This window comes from Ambystoma mexicanum, chromosome 5p (genome assembly GCF_040938575.1).
Source record: "Ambystoma mexicanum isolate Mex_15411 chromosome 5p, UKY_AmexF1_1, whole genome shotgun sequence".
Taxonomy (NCBI): domain Eukaryota; kingdom Metazoa; phylum Chordata; class Amphibia; order Caudata; family Ambystomatidae; genus Ambystoma; species Ambystoma mexicanum.
Window position 1 is genome coordinate 1,158,622,667 of NC_090930.1, and position 25,093 is coordinate 1,158,647,759.

The following is a 25,093-nucleotide window of genomic DNA, read 5'->3' on the forward strand; positions in this document are numbered from 1 at the left end:
GAAGTTTGTGAAGAGATTTTCCCCCATTAAGGGGGCTCATCAGGTGGACGTCTTCTCTTCCAGTTTCAACTGGAAGTGAAAGTTGTTCTTCAGGTAATTGGGTCAGCAGGGAGCTCTGGGGGGTTGCATCGTTGTTTTACCTCCACTATGCATTCCTGACGATCTCTGTCATTCCTCCAATTCTCAGGAGACTATGCCTGTTTGGGTCCATGTTGATTTGGATCACAACAGAGAACATGGTATCCAAAGTTGCTGCACTTGTCCACCTGCCCTCCCTGGCGGCTCACAAAGAGAGTGGATCTGCTCTCCCTGTCACAGTGGCGCATCCTCCACCTGAACCTCAGCAGCCTGGACATTCATGTTTGGCTCCTGAAAGGTTGAGATACAAGGAGCGGCACTTGCTGGACAACGTCCTGGACATATTTCTCTGAGCTCAGAGGCCCGACACCAAGTCTGTCTATGCCTGCAAATGGCGTAAACATTTGGCCTATTGCCAGGACAGGGAGCTGGAGTATTTATCGACATTGTTGAAGGGTTACCTGGCTGCTATCTTTGTCTTTAAAAGGACCACTGAGCAAGCCTATTTCTTCTCAATTCCTACTGTCATGCAATTTTTGCGAGGATTGTGCAATCAGTTTCCACCGAGCCAATTTATGGTTCTGGCATTGGATTTGAATTTAGTGTTCACATTCTTAATGGGTGCTGCTTTTGAGCCCTTGCATTCATGCTCTCTTAAATTGCTCACCCTGAAGGTGATTTTCCTTGTTGCCATTGCTTCTGCAAAACAATTGAGTGGACTCCAGGTGTTATCTCTTAAACTTCTCGATTTGGTTTTCTCCAAAGAAGAGGTGACATTGAGAATGAGAATTTCCTTCCTCCTGAAGGTGACCTCAGACATCCGTCTCTCTCAAAAGATGAATCTTTCAGTGTTTTTCCTTCACCTAATCCTTCCTAGGCAGACAAATGATTCCATCGGCTGGACCAAGTGTGGGCTGTCATCTGCAAAGTCCCTTGGATGAGGTACGTCAGGAAAGAAGACCAGCTTTTTGTGGGTTCTGCTGGTGCCTATGTCCAAACAAACCATGACAAGGTGGATCCTTCTCTGCATCTCAGCTTTGGTTTGGTCAGGAAAGATGTGCCTGAAGGTCTCAGGGCTCATTCTACCAAAGATCTGGCTGCCACCTCTGCCCAACAGAGCTGGTTTTTGAGGCAGGGTGCCCGCTTCAGCAGCATTGTCCTCCAGAGTTTTCTAGTTTGGGTGTTGTTTTCTTGCTCTCCTCCATCCTCCAGATCCATGCATTTAGCATGTACAAATTCCATACATTCTTAAGTCGTGCCCAGTGGAGGCCCCTTGTTGTCTTTACCCATGAGCTACCATTGGAATAAGCCTGAGGGTTGTCGCTGAGATGGATCAAATCGGAACAAGTGCAATTCAGGTCACCTGCTAACAGGATGTAATCGGGTCCAAGTTCGGCATACCAGGAAGAAAGGACGTTACTCTGCGATTCCAAGAATGTAGACTCCTCCATATATTTACTGTCTGTCAGCACTTTAAATTTGAAAGTAGTGAACTGAAACAAAATTAATTTTTCTGAGCGGTACTTTGATCTCTCTAATGCGGCCTTTGTGTTCTAGAGGGTCACGCACCATTGTGGGCAGCAGTAAAAGCTTCATTTCTAGGGTCCTCTGCTACAGAGACAGGAATCCAGCCTGTCCTGTGCTGCTTGGCTGTGCGTCAAAAAAACACAATCCCTGTGTTTGGGGGATGGTGGTCAGTAACTAAACCCCTCTGGGTGGCAAAATCCTTGGTGCCTGTGGTCACTGCTTGAATCCTCATGAAGGCCACTGATTTATGAGTGGCATAAAATGTACATGACATCCTCAGCAGTGACATTTTTGCCACTCTCTTTCATGCCCAGGCGTAAGTTTTTAGGAGGCTCTTCTTTTTGAGGGCATATTTTTAGTGTGTTTTAGGCTTTAACCCCTTGTCTGCTGGGAATGCAATGCAGAGGACGAGATACCTCGTCTTCCGCACTTAATGGGTTAAGGAAGTCCTCCGTGTGTGTTGAGGGGATACACGGTGGCTTGTGGAATATGCCGGTTTTGGTAGGAGTATTAGCACCGCTTGTGGAACAGAAATGGGCAAGGCATCTAAGATATCAGAGCCAGTCAGAAGTCCAATGGACAGCAAAGGAGAATGGGATGGAACATAATGGATTTTGGGCATTGCCTTACATGTGCCTGGCAAGGGTTCTATGATTAGTATGATGTCCTACGCAGATTCCTGGGTTGCCATGGACACAGAACAACATGATATGACCATTCTATTGACTGGTGCTCCTATGTGAGAATGCTTAAGGTAGCATTAATGGCCCTGTACTGGGGTGTGCGTGGCCAGTAATTGCCTGTCAGCTGAATCTAATGTAGGTTCAAGTGGAGCAAGTGCTTATGCAAGGACTTTGGGCTATTACCAGCAAGCTCACTTAAGTGCATGGCCAGTAATGTTATTATCACCCTGGGCCTTCGATTGCGGTGCCAATGTTTGTTAGAGTTTTCAGGGATTATAGAAAAGAGACTTCCTGATTGCCCCGCATGCAGATTTCCCATAAAGAAAAATGACAAAATGGTGGCTCAGAATACAGTAAAGGCACGTTTTCCATTTACGACTTATATTGTCGGAGGGGAGCGGCAGGGACACAAATTAGGTGGCGTATCAGGTGATGGATGGAGGCGGGATAGGGTGGGGATGGGAATGGGGGTGAGAGGTAGGTTATTCCAGGAGTGGCAGATCTCGGGGCCAAGAGGTAATTGGGTGCTCCGGATTTTGACTTTAAAAAAATGGCAGCTCTGGGGAGTGGCACAGGAAGCAAGAATTTAATGCAGGCTTGCATTGGCAAATATAGCCCACATCCTGGGACTCTTAAATGGATTTTCCTTCTGCCCCAGGTGGCTTAAGGGTTATGAAGTCTTAGTGTAGGGAGTTGATAGAAATTGTTTGAGAAAGCATCTCTAAGGTATGGTTCTTAGGAAACATGTGACAGGGGCTGCTTAGGTAATGCCAGCCTGCTGAAGAGGACTACTTAGGAGGCCCTTACCAGGCCTAGTATTCTCTATTGCATACCCAGATAGGATCTCCTAAGAACTGCATGCTTAGGGAATTTGTTGCTTGTGAACTACTGATGTGTGGAGTCCTCTATCTTCCATGAGTTTGTTTGCAGATGTCTGCATCATTGGAGAATACTGTAGCCATTGTGCCTTAAAAACATGAGGTGTTATTTTTTGTTTTTGGGTCAAGAGTCGTATAGGCAGTGGCAATGTATTTAACTAAGGACCACAGAGAGCTGCTTTTTATTTTAATGTGTCTTACCTCTGTGTGATTCAGTGTAGGGGATTGACAAACATCTATGGGGAATGGGACAAAAAACAATAAGGAATACATCTGTATAGCAGTGTGAACGAGGGGACAACAGACAGTGGGGTTATCTAGGTGTTCCCTGTACCTCAGGATTGGAAATTCTTTCAAAATCAGTCTTAAACCTAAACTTAAGTCTCTGTCATCCCGTTAAAAAGTCCAAAGATGATGACCAATATAACAGTGCAAACTTAATATTAATGAGTCATTTAGCCTAGGGTACAACACAATATTGACCGACAAAAGTGTTTATAAACCTGAGCTTCAAAGTACATCCCCAACATCAAGACTAAAACAGTCAGATGTTGTCATGGGCAGTTCCTCCAGGAAATGCTCACGGTTCTGCTTTCTTCTGGGACTATTTAGCACAGCTTGTCTATGCCTCTATGCAGGCTCTTGTTCTTCTCAACACATCCTTCTTCTCAGGCCTTTCTACCACCCCTGGTTCTGAGGCCAATCCTTTAGGTCCCTCCAAGACCTATGTTTTTTCTCAGGTCACTCCACGAGCTCTGGTGTTCAATATGATTCTCGGAGTACTAATACGTATTTTTCCCTCCTCACTCAAGTCAGGCAGACTATATTCAGTCCCTTCTTCCTGGGCTTTTTCTTCATAAGCTACTTAAGGAAGTGCCCAGTCCTCAAGCCTTCCTTCTGGTCTCTGTTCCTGTGGGTAGATCTGCCTCTGTGTTCTCTTCTCCATGCACCACGAGTCCCTGTGTTGTGATCTCTGACATAGATTTGCCACAGCATCTGCTACACAGCTTACAGCAGGTTAACTTCCTTTTCCTAGGTAGCAGCCTCCCTGTTTCTCCCGGGAGTGGTGAGTGGCACATGTGCTTCGTTCTGGTCTTCACCCCTCTTTTGCTTTCTCCAGCCTCCTTAATAATCCTGAGTTGGTGGCTGCCTTTGTAAGCAGGCCCGTGGTTGGTCTTTCCACTGAGGTACTTGTTTTGAGTTCCTAGATTGGATTTGTTGTTTCCCCTGAGGTTTTGTTTGAAATGTGCCTCATTATTATTCCCCTTCTGGTATTGGACAGAATGGAACTAGTCTGCATAAGGCTTAAATGATAGGCTCTGTGGCTTTAAATATGGGTCGAGGCATCAGCACCATTTCTGAACTCCAGAGAAGTGTTTTCATAGATCTGCTTTGTTTCGCTGTGATCTGTGTTCTCCCAGCAAGCGGGGCCTGCACTCCCGTCTGAATGGGAGTGGCCTTATCAATGTCCTTGCTTTAGACCTGGAGGTACAGTGCTATCATTGTGTGTTTGCTGTGACAAGGCAGGTACTCTGGACTTGTCAAGGCGGGATGGGAATCCCTCTCAGCCAGAGGTGGGAGGGCCTACCAGGGAGAAATACAGAGCCAGTCCTACCCTTGATGTGTTTTTGAGAAATCCACCTCTTCTCATGTCACACCTCCTCGGCAAGATGCTTGGCAGTCATTTTGTGTTTTTTTCTAGTTATCAACCATCAGAGCAAGTAAACAATAAGAAACAGCAAATTGAGGTACTTTTGTCAAACACCACTAGCCATCCACAGACCACTCATGACCTGACCACCAATGGACAGTGCCCCCTGGCTTATGTGATACTCTGCTGCCAGTAAAAGACCAGCATAGAGAAAGGAGCGCCACAACACTATCTATGCATGGCAGACAGTTAAGCTGCCAAGTGATGGCAGCGAGTATGCACAGTCGCCATTGAGCACTTTAGACCACCAGAGACTTACTTGAGGGACCTTATCCATTGCAACTATGGCACGTACCTTAGGGGCCCCAGGAACCAGGCTCCATAACACAAATAAGATTAAACGTCCCTGGCCGCCACAGTGGGTGGGGTTAAGCCTGCTACTTATAACTTTGCTTATCATGAAAATGTTACTGGTGGGGAAGGTAGGAACAGATTGGCCAGGGACAGCGAACCAAAACAGAGAGAGGTAGGGGAATATGAAGAGACTACAGGAAGTGCCGGTTATTCGGTTGAGCTCAGAAGAGGAGGTGTGGAAGACCAAGACAACAGCAGCAGGGAGGCAGGAGCAGTGTAGTGTGGAGGTCATTTCCAGAGCAGGTGATGTATTGGCTAGTGAGTGAAAGTGGTACTGAGTTGTGAGTGTGCGTAAAAGTGTACTTAGTAGAACGAGAGTAGGGAGTGAATGTGAAGTTAACGTATAAGGGGAAAAAAGGTGACTGAGCAAGAGGTGGATGGAGGAGTGGGAGAGTCGGTAGAGAGTGGTAGAGAGTGGTTGAGAGTGGTAGAATAGAGTAAGAGGGAGTTGTAGTGGAGTGGTAGTAGTAATGTGGAGGGAAGCGTAGCTGTACTGAGGCAAAAGTAGTTGTGTGGAGGTAGTAGTACTGTGGAAGGAGGAGTAGTTGTAATGTGGAGGGTAGGAGTAGTGTGGAGGGAGGATTAGTGAATAGGCGGGTGTAGTAGTAAGAAGCAGGGAGGAGTAACATCAAAGGGTGGAGGCGAAGCCTAGAGTGTACAAGAGACAACAAAGGGATAGAGGAGGAGTAGTAGAGTGGAGGTGGGTGTACTGTAAGGAGTTGTCTTCTAGAAAGGTGAAAAGAGGCAGAGGAGAAAGTGAGCATGTGAGGAAAAGAACACAGCAAGCATGGTGTGTGCAATGCAGAAATCCCACCTCCCTCTAAATCACTAGCAACTGCCTAGAGTAGTGAAGGTTAGGAAGTCTGAGGGAGCTTAGTGGTATAAGCCTAAGGGCCTTTATATTAACATCTCAGTTCATTTAGCAATTAGCATACTAAGGGTGAAACAATGGTTATATACTAAGCTGCGGCTAAGAATGTCTGAACTCAGGAGGAGGTGCATTCAGGCAATAGAGGGATGGCCATAAGGCCGATTGATATTTCAATCAAAAACCCTTGAGCAATGTCTGAGTGTTGGAGTGATTCTTGACCAATCCGTCACATTGCAGATTGATTCCTTTGCACATCCGGCGTTCAGCTGCCGCAGAACACTGGTTCGCATTTCCTCAGCTACTTCAGTTTGTTAAATGTTTGCGCTTCAATTCAACTCCCCGGTTGGAGTTCTTCGCACACTTGGTGGTTAATTCCACATATGGTTAGAGTATAGAAAACATGTGTAATTCGAATGTTCTCTGCTGTTAGACTCTAACACCCTGAAGGTATGCACGGTTTGTAGTCCCCAGTCATCCTTTTAGGTCATGCTTGCTCCAAATTGGATATTGGAATCAAGTGTGTCTGAAAAAAGCCCACGGAGTCACTCACTTAGCAGCTTCTAAGTGGTACATTGGGTAGCAGCAGGCCCAACCCACTCTGCTGTGATTCGGACATCCCATAAGAAAGGATGGGGAGTTTCTGAGTTTCTGAAACTCACCACAAAACTGAAATTGGGGCCAAAAGCCAAACCTTACCACCAAAAGCATAATCTTCTGTGTTTGCACTAAGACATGTCATCTGTTACTAAAATCATTTTAGAACTGTTCAAATTTAGTTTCACCATGACATAGAACTTAGTCTTCTCATCAAGACCTATCTCTGATTCACAGAATCGATCTTTTGTAGGGCAATAACCACAGAAGGAACCAGGGTGTAAACCATACAAACAAAGGGAAGGCATTCCATGGGTGGCAGAATGCAATTCATTTTTATAAGCAAACTGCTGTGTGCAACAGATTGTTCTAAATCGACTTTGTAGCATTACCAAAAATTGTAAATAGCGCTCCAACTCTGTTAGCCCTCTCTGTCTGCCCATTGGTCTGTGTATGACAGCCAGATGAAATTGTTTTTTTTTTCTAATACAAATGTGCATACATCCAAATAAAATTATAAAATAAATGGCAAACTTAAGTCAGAAATAATTAGTCTTAAAAAAACATGAGTCAATTCAGCAAATATAGGGATGTAAATAAAGATTTAATGAGACACAGTGAAACACAGCTCCTGGGTATTAGGAATCACCTAATTAAGCAAGTTCTACCTCTGGGCAAAAGGAGATTGTACATAGCATGAGCATTGAAGTGGGCTCCAAGTGGACTGTTGGGCTGCCCGGAATTGCTGTGAGGATTCGCAGCGCTCTATCTGGATCGGCTGTGCCTTCTCTTCCACCCGAACCGCCGTGCGCAAGAGGAAGTTCTGCGTGGGCGAAACGCCGAACTCGACAAGACACCAATCACCAGTCTGGTAGCTCCGCCCCCTGCTCTCAGCGCCCGGCCCCCCTGCAGCTGCCGACTTCCCTACTTAGCCCGTGCACTAGCGCATCGCGCGTGCGCATCGAAGTGGGCTCCAAGTGGACTGTTGGGCTGCCCGGAATTGCTGTGAGGCTTTGCAGTGCTCTATCTGGATCGGCTGTGTCTTCTCTTCCACCCGAACCGCCGTGCGCAAGAGGAAGTTCTGCGTGGGCGAAACGCCGAACTCGACAAGACACCAAGTAATGAACTTTAATGGATTAGACTTGGCCTAGCTTCTCCTTTTTTTTCAATTTGGAACCACTGCCACGGCATTGCCGCGGCAGTTTAAAGGAGTCTCTTGTGTTGTGTTCGCACTGTGCCCAGAAACCTAATAGTATCCCTTTTCTATTTTGTTGCAGTCACCAGTCTGGTAGCTCTGCCCCCTGCTCTCAGCGCCCGGCTCCCCTGCAGCTTCCGACTTCCCTACTTAGCCCGTGCACTAGCGCATTGGGCGTGCGCATCGAAGTGGGCTCCAAGTGGACTGTTGGGCTGCTAGGCAGTGAGGCTGGGAGCGCGGGACAAGTGAGTTCTTATTTTCTCCTATGAATTTGGTATCTCAATTTTGCACGTTTGGTTTAAATGGTATCAAGTTTGCGCAGTGGGTGCCCCATGAAATCGTCTCCGGTTAAAAATGCAAAAAAAAGTCAAATTAAAAATGTCACTGCCTAAAGAGGTTGTGAAATGTGACGTTCCTGGGACGAGTGCATGCACTGCTTTAGCTACACTTTGGGGTCCAATTACCGATCAGGACTTAATAAAACATGAGGTGGCATTTTCATATGCGCGTGCACAGGCACTCGCAGCAGCACCAGATGGGTCTCCCCCCGCTGATTATAAACTCCCGCCTAGGAAGCCCTCACCCAAACCTGACCGTAAAAGCTTTTTGAGTATGCGCATGGATGCTGTAGTCTCTGAGCCTGTGCATTTCATTGACGCTACCCCCTCCTCCCCCTCCGACAACTCCATATTAGCGCTGGTGGTACTTGATGCCTTGGAGAAATGGGTGAGGTTATCTGTGGGTCCTTCGACACCGGTTACCTTTCCAAGTTCCAAAAGAGCTGATGTCCATATTCACTGCAAAGATCCCATACATACGGAGGACGTAAACAGCTCGCCAACACCTCTCCCCAATGTACTCCAGTATGTCCCCTCTCCTGGCTCTAGTTCGTGGCCGTCTTCCCCTGCTCGGCCGCCTTCCCTCACCCGGGCTGTACCTGGTATTAATACCTCAGTTACGGAACCCCTGTTCCCCCCCCCAAAAAAGGCCTCGAATCATCCATTGGGCTTTGATATGCTGGAACCCACAGGTGACATGCAATCTCTGGAAGCATTTTACCCGGTACTAACAAGAATACTTAACTTGTTGGATCATGGCCATGAGTACACGCACTATGAATTGAGGGATTGCAAAACAGCACTTACATAAATCCTAGTAAAAATCAACAAACTAGAGGGTTTCATTTTTGCAGACAATCTCAGACTGGGTGGTGATGGGCACACACCACAGAGAAAAGTAGTGTTGCTAAACCGCTCTGTCTCGACCCAAACAGATGTTTTAGAAATTCCAGTGAATGAATCTATTATTAGGAATGCCCCTAGTGTCACCTATGCATTCCCGCAATCCTTTGCGCAAACCCTGGCTGCCCCAAGACCGCCTACTACATGTCATATCCTCTCGCATGCGCAACTATGTACGGAAGTTGCACTTCATGCGGAAAAGTTGGAACAGCTCTTATTTTTCCTGCAACCCAGCCAGGTGGAGGAAAAAGTGGGGCCGTCTCTCTCCTGCATGGGGGGGCAGGAACTCTATCCAGATAGCCCCTCTGTACTAACCAAACTGTTTGAAACCACCAGCCAAACAGACTCCTATCCTGACAATATTACTTCTGCTCCTGATATCAGGCAATCTATTGTTGAGAATAGTCCCCCGCAACTTCCAGAGCGGTCCTTTATCTCAAGGAAGGAAAAAAGGCTATTCTTCCGTGCTTTAAAAAGAAAAGCTGATCGGAAAAAAACAGCAAAAATGTTCCAAGACGAATTAATCCCTCCTACAAAAATGAATGAAAAAAACAAAATAAAAATTGAGAAGAAGAGTGTAGGGAAGCCACTGAGCAAGTCTGCTGGACGGAAAAGTCCTGTAAATGACTTGGACACTGGCGAAATAATTGCAACAAAAAAAGTGCACCTGCAAGTACCCTTTTCTGTGAGTGAGGAGCTAGGACACCCCTCATCTCAGACGCAACTACCTAACTTCTTTAAACCTATAGATAACAAAACAACGCAAATAGGTAAGGTAGTTGTGTCTCTTTCCAACAACACGGAGAGGGTGACGGAGATGGCGATCACTGATGCGATGGCCGTAGAAGGTGACGAAGGCATCGAGTCACCTAATCCCAGCAATGATTGAGAGACTGTGAAGAATTCCTCTCCCATGCTAAACAAATTGGGAGTAGGTGATAAGCAAAAGCAGCAGGAGTCAGTGCCAGAGCGGTTTGTGGCAGACCCGGAAGAATTCGGGGAAGCAACGAAACAATCCACTACTGTTTTAGGATGGGAAATCATATCATTTAAGAATGGCATAAAGCGACTTAATCGCTCTGCCTTGATGCAAGCCTTCAACCGTATACCTGGTCTGCGCACGTTGCACTCGAATGTTATCGAATGGATAACCTTGCCACCCATGCAAAACCATTGCATGGTATGTAAGGTGCAATCGGCCATTATCACCAACCTCCTTCTGCAATACATGGATGAGTTACGTTTTATTGGCCTAATGCTGTACGCATTTGATTCAATCGATGATGCTATTTCATTTAATGAAACGCCTCTGGCGCCTGGTCCGGCGTAATTGCCAAATTCGGCCATTGCTGATTCTCAAAGTGGCATTAATGCTGAAGTGATTGCACAACTTGTAAGTCTATCTAATACTAGTAAGGATTGGTCATGGTTAGCCGCCTTACAAAACACTCGAAACACAGCCATGTCTAACATTCCCCAGTAAGTAGCCTGCCTCCCTCTCCATTCTATCTTGGAATTCATGCGGGTACAGCAATCTGAAGTTATGATTTAACAAGCCGCATGTAGGATTGGAGTGTGATATTATGTTATGTCAAGAAACTATGTGTACACACGATCTCGTGTTGCCCGGTTTCAATGTTATCCAAACTCGAGCAAAACAAGGCACAAGTGGTCGGCCGTATGGGGGTCTGGCGATAGCCTTGAATACCAATCTAAATATATTGGTACTGGATGTTTTTAAAGCAACTGTAATGATGGCCGTACTAATTTTGCTCAAGGGTTCTCGGCTAACTCCTATTCTCCTGGTTTCCTTATATCACAACCCTAATACGCTCAACCAAACATGTGCATTTCAAGAGCTCAATATTTTATTTGATGACAGTTTGACTCGTCATCCCGCATGTGATATTGTATTAGGAGGGGACTTCAATGCTTATTGTATGAAAACTAACTCTAACCCGTTGAGCTGTGGGAGTACTTACCAAACATGGCATAGAGGCAGATTGTGGCATGAATATTTAAAATCCTGGGAACTTGACATTATCCCGTTTTGTACTAGTGACGGGTGTTATACCTGGAGAAGAGGGGATAGATCGACATGTATTGACTACTTCGCCATATCGCGAGGTTTGCAATCGTATTACGACAACATAGCAATATATGATCCCGGTTTTAGTGACCATTACATGATCCATCTAAATCTTCATTTCAACATGATGCACCTGCACATGGACCCTCAGCAAGGGTTTATAGAAGGGGACCGTCCTGGCCTGTCAATTCGATGGGCCACCAAACTTTGTGATAAGGTGAACGACACGGTTTCTGCACGTTTAACATTGCATCACAGTTCTGATTTCTATTCTAACAGTCCTATTGAGGAGATTACCGTGATATCTAGAATAATAACGGAGTTAATTCAATCTCTCCGAGTGCATGCACCGCTCCCCGAAGTAAGCTCGTCGCCGATAGCCCCTAATTTTATTCTTGAAGCTAAAAGATCAAAGAGGGCAGCCTTGCGGAGTATTTTTAAAACCGCTCCCACATGGGGGGTTTACTTGTCAGAGAAAAAAAGTGTTCTGAACACCTATCGGAACAAATGCAGAGATCACAGACATTTTATGCATAATCCGGAGAATCAGAAAATGTTTAGTACACTCTGCCACAGGGACAGGCGCTCCACTTGGAGTTTGCTTAGGGAAGAAACAACTGTACTCTCCTCTGATCAATCATCATCTATCTCTGTGCAGACTTGGAGAATTTACTTCGAAAAAAAGTTTGCCCTCCCAACAGCATTTGTAGAAATCGTATATAAATGGACCTGCCTAGCATCACCTTCCTTTCCACTCTGGGATATTTTGAGTATTGAAGCTGCAATAACTGCCCTGAAATACTCAAAAGCAGCAGGCCCAGATGGGATTCCACCTTGTGTTCTTAAACGCCATCCAGCTTTGTGGGCAGGGATCTTCAAGAAACTGTTTGATAACATGTTGACAACTATGTATACCCCACCGTCATGGCTAAATTCCATCATTGTTCCGATTTATAAAAAAGGAGTGAGGTCTCAGCCATGCAATTTTCGTCCAATAGCGCTAATTGATATGGCTGCTAAAGTGTTTGCTAGCTTGCTTTTGGGGGAACTACAAGCAGTGATTAGAGACCTTAAGATCTTGTCTAAGTATGAAATTGGTTTCCGTGCAGGAATGGGGACCCCTTTAAATGCTACAATTATGGCGCATTTATTAGCTAAACACAAACTTAAGGATTCTGGCCCACTATACATGGCGTCGATAGACCTCACATCCGCCTTTGACTCCGTTGTACGTTCACTTTTATGGAAAAAAATGGCCACTATGAATATACCAAAATACATCATACAACTAATATCCAAGCTCCACACAAATACCACTTATTTGGTAAGGGTAAATAACCAAGGTGCTACAACACATCCAATAAAGATCGCCCTTGGTGTGAAGCAAGGATGCAATTTAGCAGCCATCCTTTTCAATCTTTATTTATGTGGCATCGATGACATTTGGAATACCCAGATCTTCTATCCAGCAAGGCTTGGATATCTTAAAATACAATGGCTAGCCTTTGCGGATGATATTGTAATATGTGATCGTACGCCCAAAGGCATGCAGACCAAATTGGATTTATTTGCATCTTACTGTCTAACTCATAATCTGAAATGTAATGTGGAAAAATCCAATATAGTAGTATTTAGGAATCGTAAGAGGAAGAACATCACACGCAATTGGAGAATTGAGAATTTTCCCTTAACCATAGTTCCTCAAATTCGTTATCTTGGTTATACCATAACTGATTCCCAATCGCTAGCAATGTGGAGGGAGGTATTACAAAAAAGAGCTGCTCCCCTCGCCACGCAAATGCGGATGGTATATCTGAAGTTTTGTAAATTTTCATTGCTGCCACTTATACAATTTTACATCCTAAAAGTAGAGTCTGTTATTCTTTTTGCTTTAGATATGTGCCTGCCAAACATCAACACCTACCTTGACCAACTACAAGGGTGCATGTGGAAGGGGGTTTTGAGGTTGGCTAAATCCACACCAAATATTGTAATAAGGCAGGAACTTGGTATTACTGCCTTATCTGCACGCCGTAACTGGCGTTTATTGGCTAATTTTGCCAGAATGTTATATCCACCAGCAAATTGTCTTTATGAAGATTTGGGCCAACTCATGGTCGCGTCTGAACGATCTTCCATCACGATCTACCATACACAAATGATTCATCTATTGGACGAAATTGCACTTGTACCAGCAGACCTCGAACTTAGACCTAATTATGTAAAACATCGTATTATAGAAAATGACTGGTGTAAAACGTTAACTGGAATGGCGGGTCTTGAGGGCTATAAGGAAGTAGTTTGTTTCCGCTCTTCAAGATGGCCATACAAACCTTATGTAATCCAGTTCCCCTGTAATAAGGCTAGGGAAACCTACTTGCGATTTAAAATTAACCAATCCCTTACGTTAGAAAGAATCAGTGGTTGGAAACTGCACTGGAAAGTACAAGCGCAGTTAGGATGTAGGTTCTGCAGGGATGCTTCGATTCAAGAAACCTTGAAACATCTGGTTATATTTTGTACATATTTTGAGGCAACACGTGCATTAACAATTGCAACTGATTGTGTATTAACTGATGCAACTAGGGAATGGCTTTGGCTAGCTTGCATGTGGGGGACCCGCACAAGCTTTATGTTAGCTCTGTGTAGACTCCTAGTAACCATAAACAATGAACTTGAGAAGATGTTTCATAAGAAAGACGAGCAGCCTAGCTGCTGAGGTTAATAACACAATATTGGTATTCTGCTGTTCCTATAAAGCACATTGATCTACTGCTAGAATATGGTATGTTAATCTTTGGCAAATCGGTTTGCTCCATTCATAAGCCCTCTTAGAAATTGATTCCTTTGTCATTAGTTGAAATTAGTATGGTAATTTCGAATTTATTTGCAAGTGTGACAATGAAGCTCCAGCATTTTGTGTTGTCTACCGCTTGAACCTTTGTAAAAATAGGTAAATGGGAAGTTGCTGAAATTGCGTCATTATGATGGATAAGAAATGCATCACGTTGACCTGTTGTCCTGACTTAAATCTATATAACTTATACCTAATAGGTAAACGGAATGGTTTACATGAAAGGAAACAAATTGCCACATCGAATTTTTAGATATAATAACAAGAAAATATAATTCTATAAGATACGTCGAATTGCAGAAGTGAAACATTAAAAATGTCTTCCTACTGTATAACAATAAGAAAAACATAATTTTTATGAAAGTTGTAAAAGTTTGTTGATCGAACTAATAAAACAACGGTTTGAAATAAAAATTAAAAAAAAAAAAATAGTACATAGCATGCTGCAAATCTTGCTTCGACAACATACCAACTTTAGTATCTTGTCCATTAATTATGATCCCTCCTTCATACATATTCCGAAACATGTAGTATTAATGTCCCAAAAGTATGTTTCTATGGCACCAGTTTGTCTGGTGATTCATAAATATCATCTAGTAGCTGTTGATGTCATGCTAATCTGGCTCGTCAAGGTTACAAGCAGGAGCTAAATTACTCCCAGCAATTTAGATCCATGAAATTACCAGTACTAACAGGAAGAGAAGACTAGACATATCCAGCACAACCTTACCTTCATCAAAGTTGTACTCCAAGGGCCACCCTTAATCCAGTTTCCAAAAAGCCATGTTTCTCACAAGACCATTTTCCTAAACAAATTCTGAATTTGTTGTCAAATAGCAGGTGTTCAATTGATGTAGGACATATGAGATATCAACATTAATAGGACAGTGGATGATGATGATTATACATCACATGTGACAAACTCACTGTGCTCTCCTGAATGAACTGCAAGCAAATATGTCAGAGCCAAGACAGTTCCATATACAGTACAACCCATATCTTGATCAATTTGACTTGTTAATGGAATTCAAACTCTCCAGTCCCAAATCTGAACTATATACTTTTCTGAGGCACCGGGACCAGCAAGGAAGGTTGCTGAAAGGTTCTTTCACAAAAGTGCAGGACCACTGGTGAACAAAAATTAAACCCAAATGAACAAGATATTGGCGAAAGTGGAACTGCTCATTCAATCATTCCTTCTTCAATTGAGGTGAATGATCTTGTTTCCCCGATGCCTCCTCGGGAAGTGACCACAACCCTGAACTAGAGGCCCCTTTTCCCTGTAGTGGAGTCACACTTCCATCCTTCAACATCAGTCCTTCTTCTTTAGTGTAAGCAGACTGTCAAACATTGCCTATCTGCAAATCAGCCCCACTGAGCCATCTAATTTACAGTGCTGTCCAATGGCTCTTGTCTTCTTCGGCTTTTGCATTAGGAAAGAGCATTTCATCCCTTCAATGTCTTCTCTTCCTCCCGTTGACTGGAATGTCGATTGGCATAGCTGATTCAGTGAGTGTCATGATGCCTACCCCCGGGCATCCGGATCGAGTCCATCAGCCCCGGGAGCAGGCATCCAGATACTCATTAAAACCCCAACAGCCCCGGCTGGTGGCTGTTTGGATTCAGCCCTGGCACCTTAGGCGCCAGGCTCATCATAGAAATCAGACCTGGCGCCATAGGCGCCAGGCTCATAGACTTTACTTACCTTATGCAGACCATACTGCAAATGAGTCCAAGCCAACGTGAGGCCTGGATGGGACTATTTTATTACAGGGACTATTTTTCACTCGGGTGTGGTTCTGGGGAACTTCTTACCTGGGACTACCCTGCAGGCTATTTAAACCACGCCTGAACAGCAGTCCATGCTTTGCGTTATTCTGCATCCAGCAGCGTGACGCTCACCGTGTCTGCAAGTCAGCATCCAGTCTTCTGCCACGCCCGCTCCGAATCCGGAGCTCCTAGACAAAAGGCAAAGAAAGGAGAAGAGGTTAGATCACAGACATTATTTGATTCCTTACCTGATTCCGGACGCAGCACATCTCCGAGCCTGGAAAGGACATTGTTTCAGCATGCGTCGCTTCGCCAGCAACAGCGCCGCGTTATACTCACCAGTCCACCGGATCTTTCGACTCGGCGCTGCCTCCATCATTTTCTTCGTCGAAACCCAGCACCTGGGGGGAAAACAAAAGGAATAACAAGGTGATCCGAGAAAACCAACAAGGACAATCTCTTTGCCACCATAGGCAACACCGGAGGTATTATTCTTTAATTCGCCGCATCTTCCTATGCCACACCTATAAAGGGAGAGAAAACAGCAAGTTAAACTCATGCAACTTTTACCGGACAGTGTTTTGTAATACAGACTCTTACCTGAACGCCATCAGCTGCCTTCAGGCAAAATTCTTTTGGACCCAGCTGCAACTTACGAGGGAATGGAACAAGAGTGAACATCGGACATATTGAACTCAGTGAACTTTATAGACACTGGAGTCAATATTCCTCCGGAACTCCTCCAGTACCTTCAACCCAGTGAAGTAACTGGTATCTACGCGCCCCTGCATGCCATGCAGGATGGAGAGCTCATCATTTAAAAACATAAGGTGAGGTTACCAAAAGGGAATATCGGAGCTGATTAGTGGGGAGAACGAGAACTGTTGGGGGGCCATCACTAAAGTCCACGGATGGCTAAATCCCTTTCTCCACTTGCAGGAGAATACTTCTACGAGTCCAGCAGACAAGATTAGGCGGGCCAGTCCAGACTGTCATCTCTTCACTACGCATCACGTTGGTGGAGACCGCAGCTGTCCGGGTCCGATCGACGCCCCTGTGGGAACCAGTTGAGCGTAACAGTGAGTCTAAGATGTGGTTGGATGGGTTTACTGCCTTATCCAGCTAAACAGTGTCATATAAAAGTTGATATATATGGTTCCTTGTTGAAGAGCACAAAGTGCTTGCTTGGCTGAAAAGTCTTCACCTGGTTAATCAAAGATTTTCTAAATCAGGTCATTATCAAGGATTGTGTCTTCCACAGTACTTGATTTAAGCTCCTTTTGGGCTCCTCTCCATCAGAAAAGGCCAAAAGACTTCCAAAAACAGGAGCCCATTTGTTGAATACACCCATAGATTGTAGTACTGCAATTCAAATGTGCCTTCCAGGTGTGGTACCTCCGAAGTATCTTTACACATGAGGTAGGCATTTTTATTTTGCTTAAATATCGACTACAAACGCTTCCTCCACTACATGTGGCAAGAAAGGGACTTTTAAAAATCCAGTTGCTATTGTGTCTTCTTTTGTTTTGTAAGATTTGAAGAACAGAAGTCTAAAGATATCTATCTGTCTTCTTATCTAACTATGTCCTTTGATTTGTTTATCACTGCGGTCATTTACTTCAAAAATAAAAAGCATGTACATATTTTTAATTGCCAAACAATGGAATGGCTTTCACATTTTTGGCCAAAAAATGTATGATTTCCTCTTTCAGAAAGCGAGCTGAAGCTCTAGTCCTGTCTCCCCGAACAAATGGCATGACCGAGGCTAAGGCAAGACCTATTGCGCTACATATGGGGAATCCCACACATAGCCACCCAGTGACAAATACACAAGGCTTAAAAGTATGTTTTATTGCAAAAGACTCCAGGATCTACTTTGATCCTGTTAGAATTAGTTGGAAAATTAGCTCCCTTTTGGATGTGCCAAAATATCATCCTAAATATATTTACTCTTCCCTTTAAGAGACTGCACCTCATTGCGCAATTTATGAACAGAGAGATGAACCAATGATGCTAATTCATAATTTTCTGAAATTATTTATCTTTGCTAGCACCACTGTACAGCCTCTTAATCAGGCAAATAGATGTGTGAGTGGCTTAATTGTGAAACCCCAAATTGGAGGAAAAATCACTAAGCAGAAAAAAACCTCAGTATGTCGTTTTTTATTGATCCAAAATTACATTACTGTACCAGCAGAAACCACACAGCATGCCACAGCACAACCACCATGGAGGTGAAGAACAGAAAGGGTCGCACTACTTTGCAACTTTCTTCTTGATTTCAGAGCATTACTTGACATAAGAAAATGCAGAGCGTCTGTGGTGAATTGGAAAATGTTACATAATACAGAAGAAATCTTACAATGATAAACCTGCTAAGTCAAGTGCCTGATCAGGGTAGTGTTCTCCAGACCCAATGCTATATCCTGCAAAACCAAAGACCTGAGGTTACACCTACAACCCGGGCGTCCATGCCCATGAAACCACCACCAGGCCATCTCCAACACAGCAGACTACCATGATGGTCACAGAGTATGAATGTGATGGTAGGGTGCAAGAGAAGAGGTGTAAGGAGAAAAAGAGAGTTGAGGATTGGGGAGGTGAGGTGGAGCCAGTTGTGGCGAGAGCATGATGGAAGAGGTAAAGTGAGCTTAGATTTGGACAAATGAGGCTAGGGGAAGTCAGATAAGATGGCTGTCGGTACGATGAGCATGACATGTGAAGCAAGGATATTATTGGTGAGATGACAATGGGAAATATGAGGTAGGGATGGGAGAGTCGGCATGAGAATGCTGGAGGGAAGACATTTGAGGATGAGAATTATTTAGGTCACAAGTAGAAGGCAGTCAAGGAGTGGAACTCGACTAGGGTAAAGTAGAGCAAGAAGCAGCTGTGTATGCTTGTGAGGAGAGCATGGGCAATTTATGTGAGGAGAGGAAATAGCTCTGCTTCTTTGGATGGGGCAGTCACGGGTTTGGGGCATAAACAATGCATTGTATTTACTCATTTTACGCTGCTCTTAAGAATAATTTCTTTTCTGCTGAATATAGTCTGTTTTCAGCTTTCTCATTTTGTACTGGAAAAGTGTTGATAAACAAAGTCTGCAAGACTGCTGTCAGGTTGTGCTGCGATGGATGAGAATTGGAGTTGTGTGCTGGCTCTGAATTCTCCCATCTCACCATCAGTAAGGTGGGGCAGAGAGGTCGGCAGGCAACAGTCATTACCTTACTCATACATCCCATCCCCTTTCCTCCATCCTTGTGGGCGTCCCCCAACATGGGGACGGTATCAGAACCTTTGGCAGCAAAAAACTGAGCTACCTCTTTAAATTTATTATAGTGCAGGGGCGTGGCCACACCCCACTGAGGCCCCGCCTTCACGGGTGTTGTTGGACCTTCGGTGCCTCACCTCCCCCGGCACATGTCGGCTGCAGGATGATTCACGAGATGAGCGCCTTGCGACTGCTCATTCCCGGCCTCTGAGCCCTGTGCACTCTGTCTTTAGTGCCTGTGGCCTGAATACCGCTGGGATGCGTGCGCGGCTTGCAACCCTCTCGGTCACCGGGCATTGAAAAATTGTTTGTCACATTGGAGGGAGATCTTCCACGCTTCTCCCCCAAGTCCTCTTAAGGAGTTTGTCTCCAGGACCCTACATCAAGACAAGATACGGCTTTTTTTTTAGTACAAGAACACCTTGGATTCTGGTTCTGGCAGACCAGAGCCCATTAAGACTACCAGCTCCCAAGCTGAGGGGCCCGGGGGCTCTTACGGGCGATCCGTGGGCAGACCCGAGGCCATCAGGGCTACTGGCTCCCAAGCTGAGAGGCTCAGGAGCTCTACCGGGCAGTCCACAGAGGGGCAATCAAGTTCGTCCTCCTCATCGGCCACAGGGGGCAAAGGATCCGCATGTTCTGTCTCCAAGAGTCAGTCCAGCAAGACTACCAGCTCTGTTTCTGAAGGCACACAGCCTACCGGAGCCACCTCCGAGGTCATGAGTCAGAACAATGTGAATACCGGCCACCAGGCCGAGGGCTCAAGGACTACCGCAGCTGTCTCTGAGGTCGACGCTTCTGTTTCAGGTTTGAGGGCCAAGGCATGTCCTCCCATGTCTGAGCCATCACGTCGCACAAAGCATTCATGCCCTCCCGCCCAGGGCATGGTGCAAGGACCCAAGATGGTGGATAAGCACACGGCAGAGCCTGCTAGAGTAGCAGCCATCTTGGATTTGGATCAGGCCCTACCCGGTCCCTTGCCCATTGAGTGGGCCTTGCAAGAAGGTTCCAGTCCCCTTCCCTCGGGAAGCGGCGGCAGACTTTTTAGTACATGCGGTTGGTTTCTGCAGAGATACATCTACCCGCCGCATCCTTATGGTTACACGCCACAGGTGCCTCAGCGCTTCGATCAGGAATGGAGGCCGAGCGCTGCTGAGGCCCCGCCCTATCATGATCCAGCGGCTTCTTTCAGCTCTTCCTCCTCCTCATACGTTCCCCATAGATGACGGGGCTCCTCAAGGATACTCTCAAGGAGGGGATTCCGCAGGTCGTGCCTCCTAGAACTCCGCCTCTGGGCCCTCTGCCCGTTCTTCTGCCTCTCCCACTGCCGTTGCCTGCCCCTCCTCTGGTCCAGGCCCTACCAGTAATCCAGCCCTTTCTTCTTTACTTTACATTACATTACATTACATTACTTTACTTTACTTTTATTTATTTGCACCACCAACGCCTCCCCCTCAGCAGCCTTTGGACCAGTCTTCTTCAGGTCTGGACCGGGGGAGATGCCGGCAGCTTGTACGTCCCATAGCCCGGACTTCCCTCTGTCTGGAAAAAAAGGGTGTGGGGGGGGGTGATGACGGCAATGTTGATGACAACACCCAGGACGCCACTCTGCTTTTGTAAAGGCCTTTCATGATCACCATCAGAGCCTTGCAGAGTTCTTGGAGGTCCCTCAGACAGAGGAGACAGAGGAGGCCCCCCAGGAGTTGGGAGTGCTAGCAGAGGTTTTGGGTAATCACACCATGAGCCGTTCAGGCATTCCGCTCCAGAAGGACCTTCTGCAGGTGGTGAGAAGGGTCTGGGAGAAGCCCAGGGCCAACCACCAGAGGAGCAAGAAGGTAGGAAAGCGGTTTAAGCTGGTGGATGGGGAGCCAGTCCTCCTGTCCTCCCACCCCCAGCCTCACTCTTCAGTGGTGGCTGCGGCCTTGCTGTATTCTAAACAGTCGTCTTTATCATCTTCCTCCGCTGAAGCCACCTCCAGCTGTCTGTCCAAAGAGGACAAGGCCCTTGAGTCTTTTGGCAAACAGTATTACGCCGTCTCGGGGCTGCATTTGCGTCAAGCCAATGCTGATGTCCTACTGCCTGTAGCAAACCAGAAGCTGTGGCGGGAGCTGGGGGAGTTTTTGCCTGATCTCCCCCTGGAGAGGCAAGCCTCCCTCAAGGCCGGCCTGGCAGACGCTCGGGCGATTGCACCGGACCTTATGGAGTCTTCAGTCTCCTACATGGACACAGCCAGCTGAGGGCTATGCTTGTGGGTCGAGATGAGAAGGTCGGCATGGATGCATGCCACTAAAGATTCTGCAGATGTGCAACAGCAGGTTCTGGATCTTCCTTTCGAGAGCTCTGACCTTTTTCATTCATCCACTGATGACAAGTTGACTAAGAAGAAAACCTGTACACAAACTGCCAAGTCCTTCTCTCAGTCTCATGGCAGGACTGACTTCAAACCCTGCACTTTCACCGGCTTCAAAGGGTTTTGGGACTGCGGTGCACAGAGGCCTGACAGGCAGTGGTCGAAGTGAGCGGGAGCAGTCGGGAGCTGTGCGTCTCTACTTTTTTAAATTACGTTTTACAGCTCCTATACTTTTATTTTAAAAAGAAAATGTTCCAGCATGGCTCCGTTTTAAAATGAAAGAATAGGAAGAAGTTGAAACGTGCACTTTCAGTGCTGTGCACTGAACGTTCCCTCAAACAGCAGGTGCAAGTGTTTGGGGGTTTGTATTGTGGGTGGGAAGGGGTGTGGTGATGGGGGTTTGTGGGGAGTGGGGGCAGACCAGCAGGGAACATAGTTCCACTACTTCTTTTTGTACACTTCGACCACTGCTGACAGGTCACCCAGTGACCATAGGAGGAAGCAGCAGAGGACCTTGCGTGGGTATTTTCGCTCCCCTTCCTCCGCATCCTCTTCAGACAGCAACAAGCAGTGACTGGTTGACGGATGGCTCTCTTTCAGGAAAGCTGGAAGTGTTATTTCAAGAATCCTTGGATCCTTTCTGTAGTCTCCACAGGCTTCGGTCTTTACGGGAGATGCAGGCGGTGGAACCGGTTCGTCGGTCAGACAGGGTTTCTGGCTTCTACTCCAATTTTTACAGGTACCCAAGAACAACGAGGCTGGCCTTAGGGTAGTCCTGGACCAGTCATTTTTCAACCTGTCTTTACTGATCGAACAATTCAAGATGATCACTCCCACGCACATAGCAGAATCTCTGTGCACAGGGGACTGGATGTGTTCCCTAAAACTCAAGGATGCATACCTTCATGTCCCCATCACCAGCTGAATCGGACATTTCTGTAGTTGTTAATTGTCGTACCACTTCCAGTACAAGGTGCTGCCTTTTAGCCTCATTGCGGCTCCTCGTGTGTTCACGCAGCTGATGAAAGCGGTGGCTGGTCTCCTCTGCCTGGAGGGCCACCACCTATACCTTTACCTTGCAACTGGCATTCCTGATCTGGACTTGTTCACATCTCCTCTGAATTCCAAAATGCCCCCGGATTTCCTCTTTGGCGGGCCGGGGCAAGGGGTCTCTGGGAGAAACCTTCCAGATCTGCTGGTTCAGCCCCAGGTGCTATTCGTTCCCTCCTCCTCCATTGCTCCAGCTGGCCCTCTGCAAATTTCCGGGCTTCGTGGGCTGCAGCCTCATCCTGATTGCCCCCCACTGGCATTCGAGGGCTTGTTTCTCGGATCCGTTGCAGTGCTCCCAGGGGCCTGTCCATCCTCTGATTCCCAGCAGGGGCTTCTTGACGCAGCAGGGCGGGGGAGTGGAGCACCCAGACCCAGTTAAACTGGCCCTAGGGGCCTGGTTCCTGATCATCTGAGTCTTTAGCATGCCCAATTTTCAGATGACAGCTGGGACATCATACAGGAGGCCGTCTACTGGTTCCCAGTATAAGAACCAAGTGGACTAGGTTTTGCCACTGGGCTTGTAACAGGGGGCTTGACCCCACCACCTGCTCCCTGGACGACGTGCTGGCGTTCTCCATGCATTTAGCTTGTTCTGTCCTTTAGGTGGATACCTGCCACACCTATTTGGCAGCCATTGCGGCATAAAAGAATTCCACAGAGCACGTTTTTTCAGCAGCCAACTTTGTGGTTAAGGCCCACCCCAAAGGGTTATCCAGGCTTTTCCCTCCAGTGCATAGGCTGCATCTGGTCTGGGCCCTCAATGTGGTTCTTGTGGCCTTGCAGCGCAAGCCCTTTGAGCTGATGGTGTCGGTGGACATCTGGCTGGTGACGCTAAACACGGTTCTTTTGGTGGCGCTCACTTCTGCGTGCAGGGTCAGTGAGCTGCAGGCGTTGTCGTTGTGCAAGCCCTTCAGCACGTTTCATAACGACAAGGTCACCTTGTGCACACATCCACATTTTCTGTCCAAGGTGGTCTCTCCATTGCATTTGAATCGGGAAATCTGCCTGCTGGTGTTCTATCCAAACCCATAGTCGGAGTAAGAAAAGTGCTTTGCATTCCTTGGACCTCAAGAGAGTCCTCAAGTTCTATCTCTCTTGGACAAAATCCTTCAGGAATTCTGAGGCATTGCTCATCACTTTCGGGGACACGTCTTTCAGGCTTCCAAAGCTTCTATTGCCTGGTGGATAGTCCAGGCCATCGCAGAGGTGTATGCGGCCATGTGAAAACCAGTTCCTGAGGGTATTTATGCCCATGCAGTCAGAGCTAAGGCCACAGCCATCATGTTTCAGCTTGGGATGTTATCAGTAAGGTGGCTAATTGGGCCACTCAGTCAGCCTTCTGTAAGCACTGTTCCCTGAATACCAGCTCCAGGCGTGATGCAGACTTCAGTCAGGCGGTTCTAAAGAACCTTTTTGATTTGTCCTATATGTGAGGCAGGTTGTCACAGCTCCACCATATGGTCTTGTTTGGAGGAATCACCCACAGGGATGGAGGAAAGGGGACGGGATGTATCGGTAATTAAAGTTACTCAACGTAGTGACTAGAGTACTCGTAGTACATAGTCCCCTTTCCTCCATACATCCCAGCCACCTTCCCTTGCTTGTATGTCAGGGGCTAATGTAATCAGTGGAGCCAGGCATGTAAGTGTTTTATGTGTTAAAAGGGGACTGAGGTGAGGCACCAGAGGGTGGAGCCTCAGGGGGTGTTCCCAAGCCCGGAACCGCGCCCTTGCACGCTATTCTAAATTTAAAGGGGAAGTTCAATTTTTCACTGCCAAAGGTTCCGGTACCATCCCCATGTTTAGGGACGTCCACAAGGATAGAATAAAGGGTACTATGAGTACTCTAGTCACTACAGTGATTAACTTTAATTTTTACCAGAGAGGAAATAGTTTTTAATTTATATGAAGTGTGGAATTGGTCCCATACCAGTTTGGCAAGCTGGTAACCCAAAATGTGACTTCTTGTATGAAACACAGATCTGGTCTATAAGAACCGCCTTAACAAAACAATACTTCCACTCACTCCAATTGAAGAGTTGAAAAGAATTGGCAACCATTCACTTCCTACAAACATTCAATTTAAACGCTTACTCAAAGGTCTGTGCTACAGTATTCGTTGCGCACTACTGTTGTGTTTTCTTACCAGCAGATCCTAAATAATGTATCCTATCACCTCCCACGTCTGTGTCAGCTGCCTTAAAGCACTCTCAAACGATCCTTTGATGCATTAAGCACTTTATCAAAATCAATCAATTAATGCTTTTAACTTCTTCCAGTTCTCAGTCTTGACATGTTTAATGACAATCATTACCAAATATTTGTTTTATGCAAAATGGTTTGATATGGGTTTCATGATAATCTTTACCATGTTTTTGTTTCCATTCCTGATGGTTTCATATGATGATGTATAGCCTTAAACTAACAATGGGGGCTCAATTTTCATCATTTTCTTTCTTTCACTGGGATACCAGTCAAGTGCCCACCTTCTGTGTGTAAAAGCTGGTTTGAAAAGACTGTAAACTTGGTTGTTTCCTCATCGATCACTTTAGTGGGCACCTCTGTATATGAAAGGTAT

The 25,093-nt window shown here is 46.1% G+C and overlaps 1 protein-coding gene across 1 annotated transcript in view; it reads left to right on the forward strand.

Moving 5' to 3' along the window:
• Nucleotides 1–25,093, forward strand: part of CARMIL1 (capping protein regulator and myosin 1 linker 1) — a 1,545,633-nt gene that overhangs the window by 1,475,988 nt on the left and 44,552 nt on the right. The window lies entirely within an intron of this gene.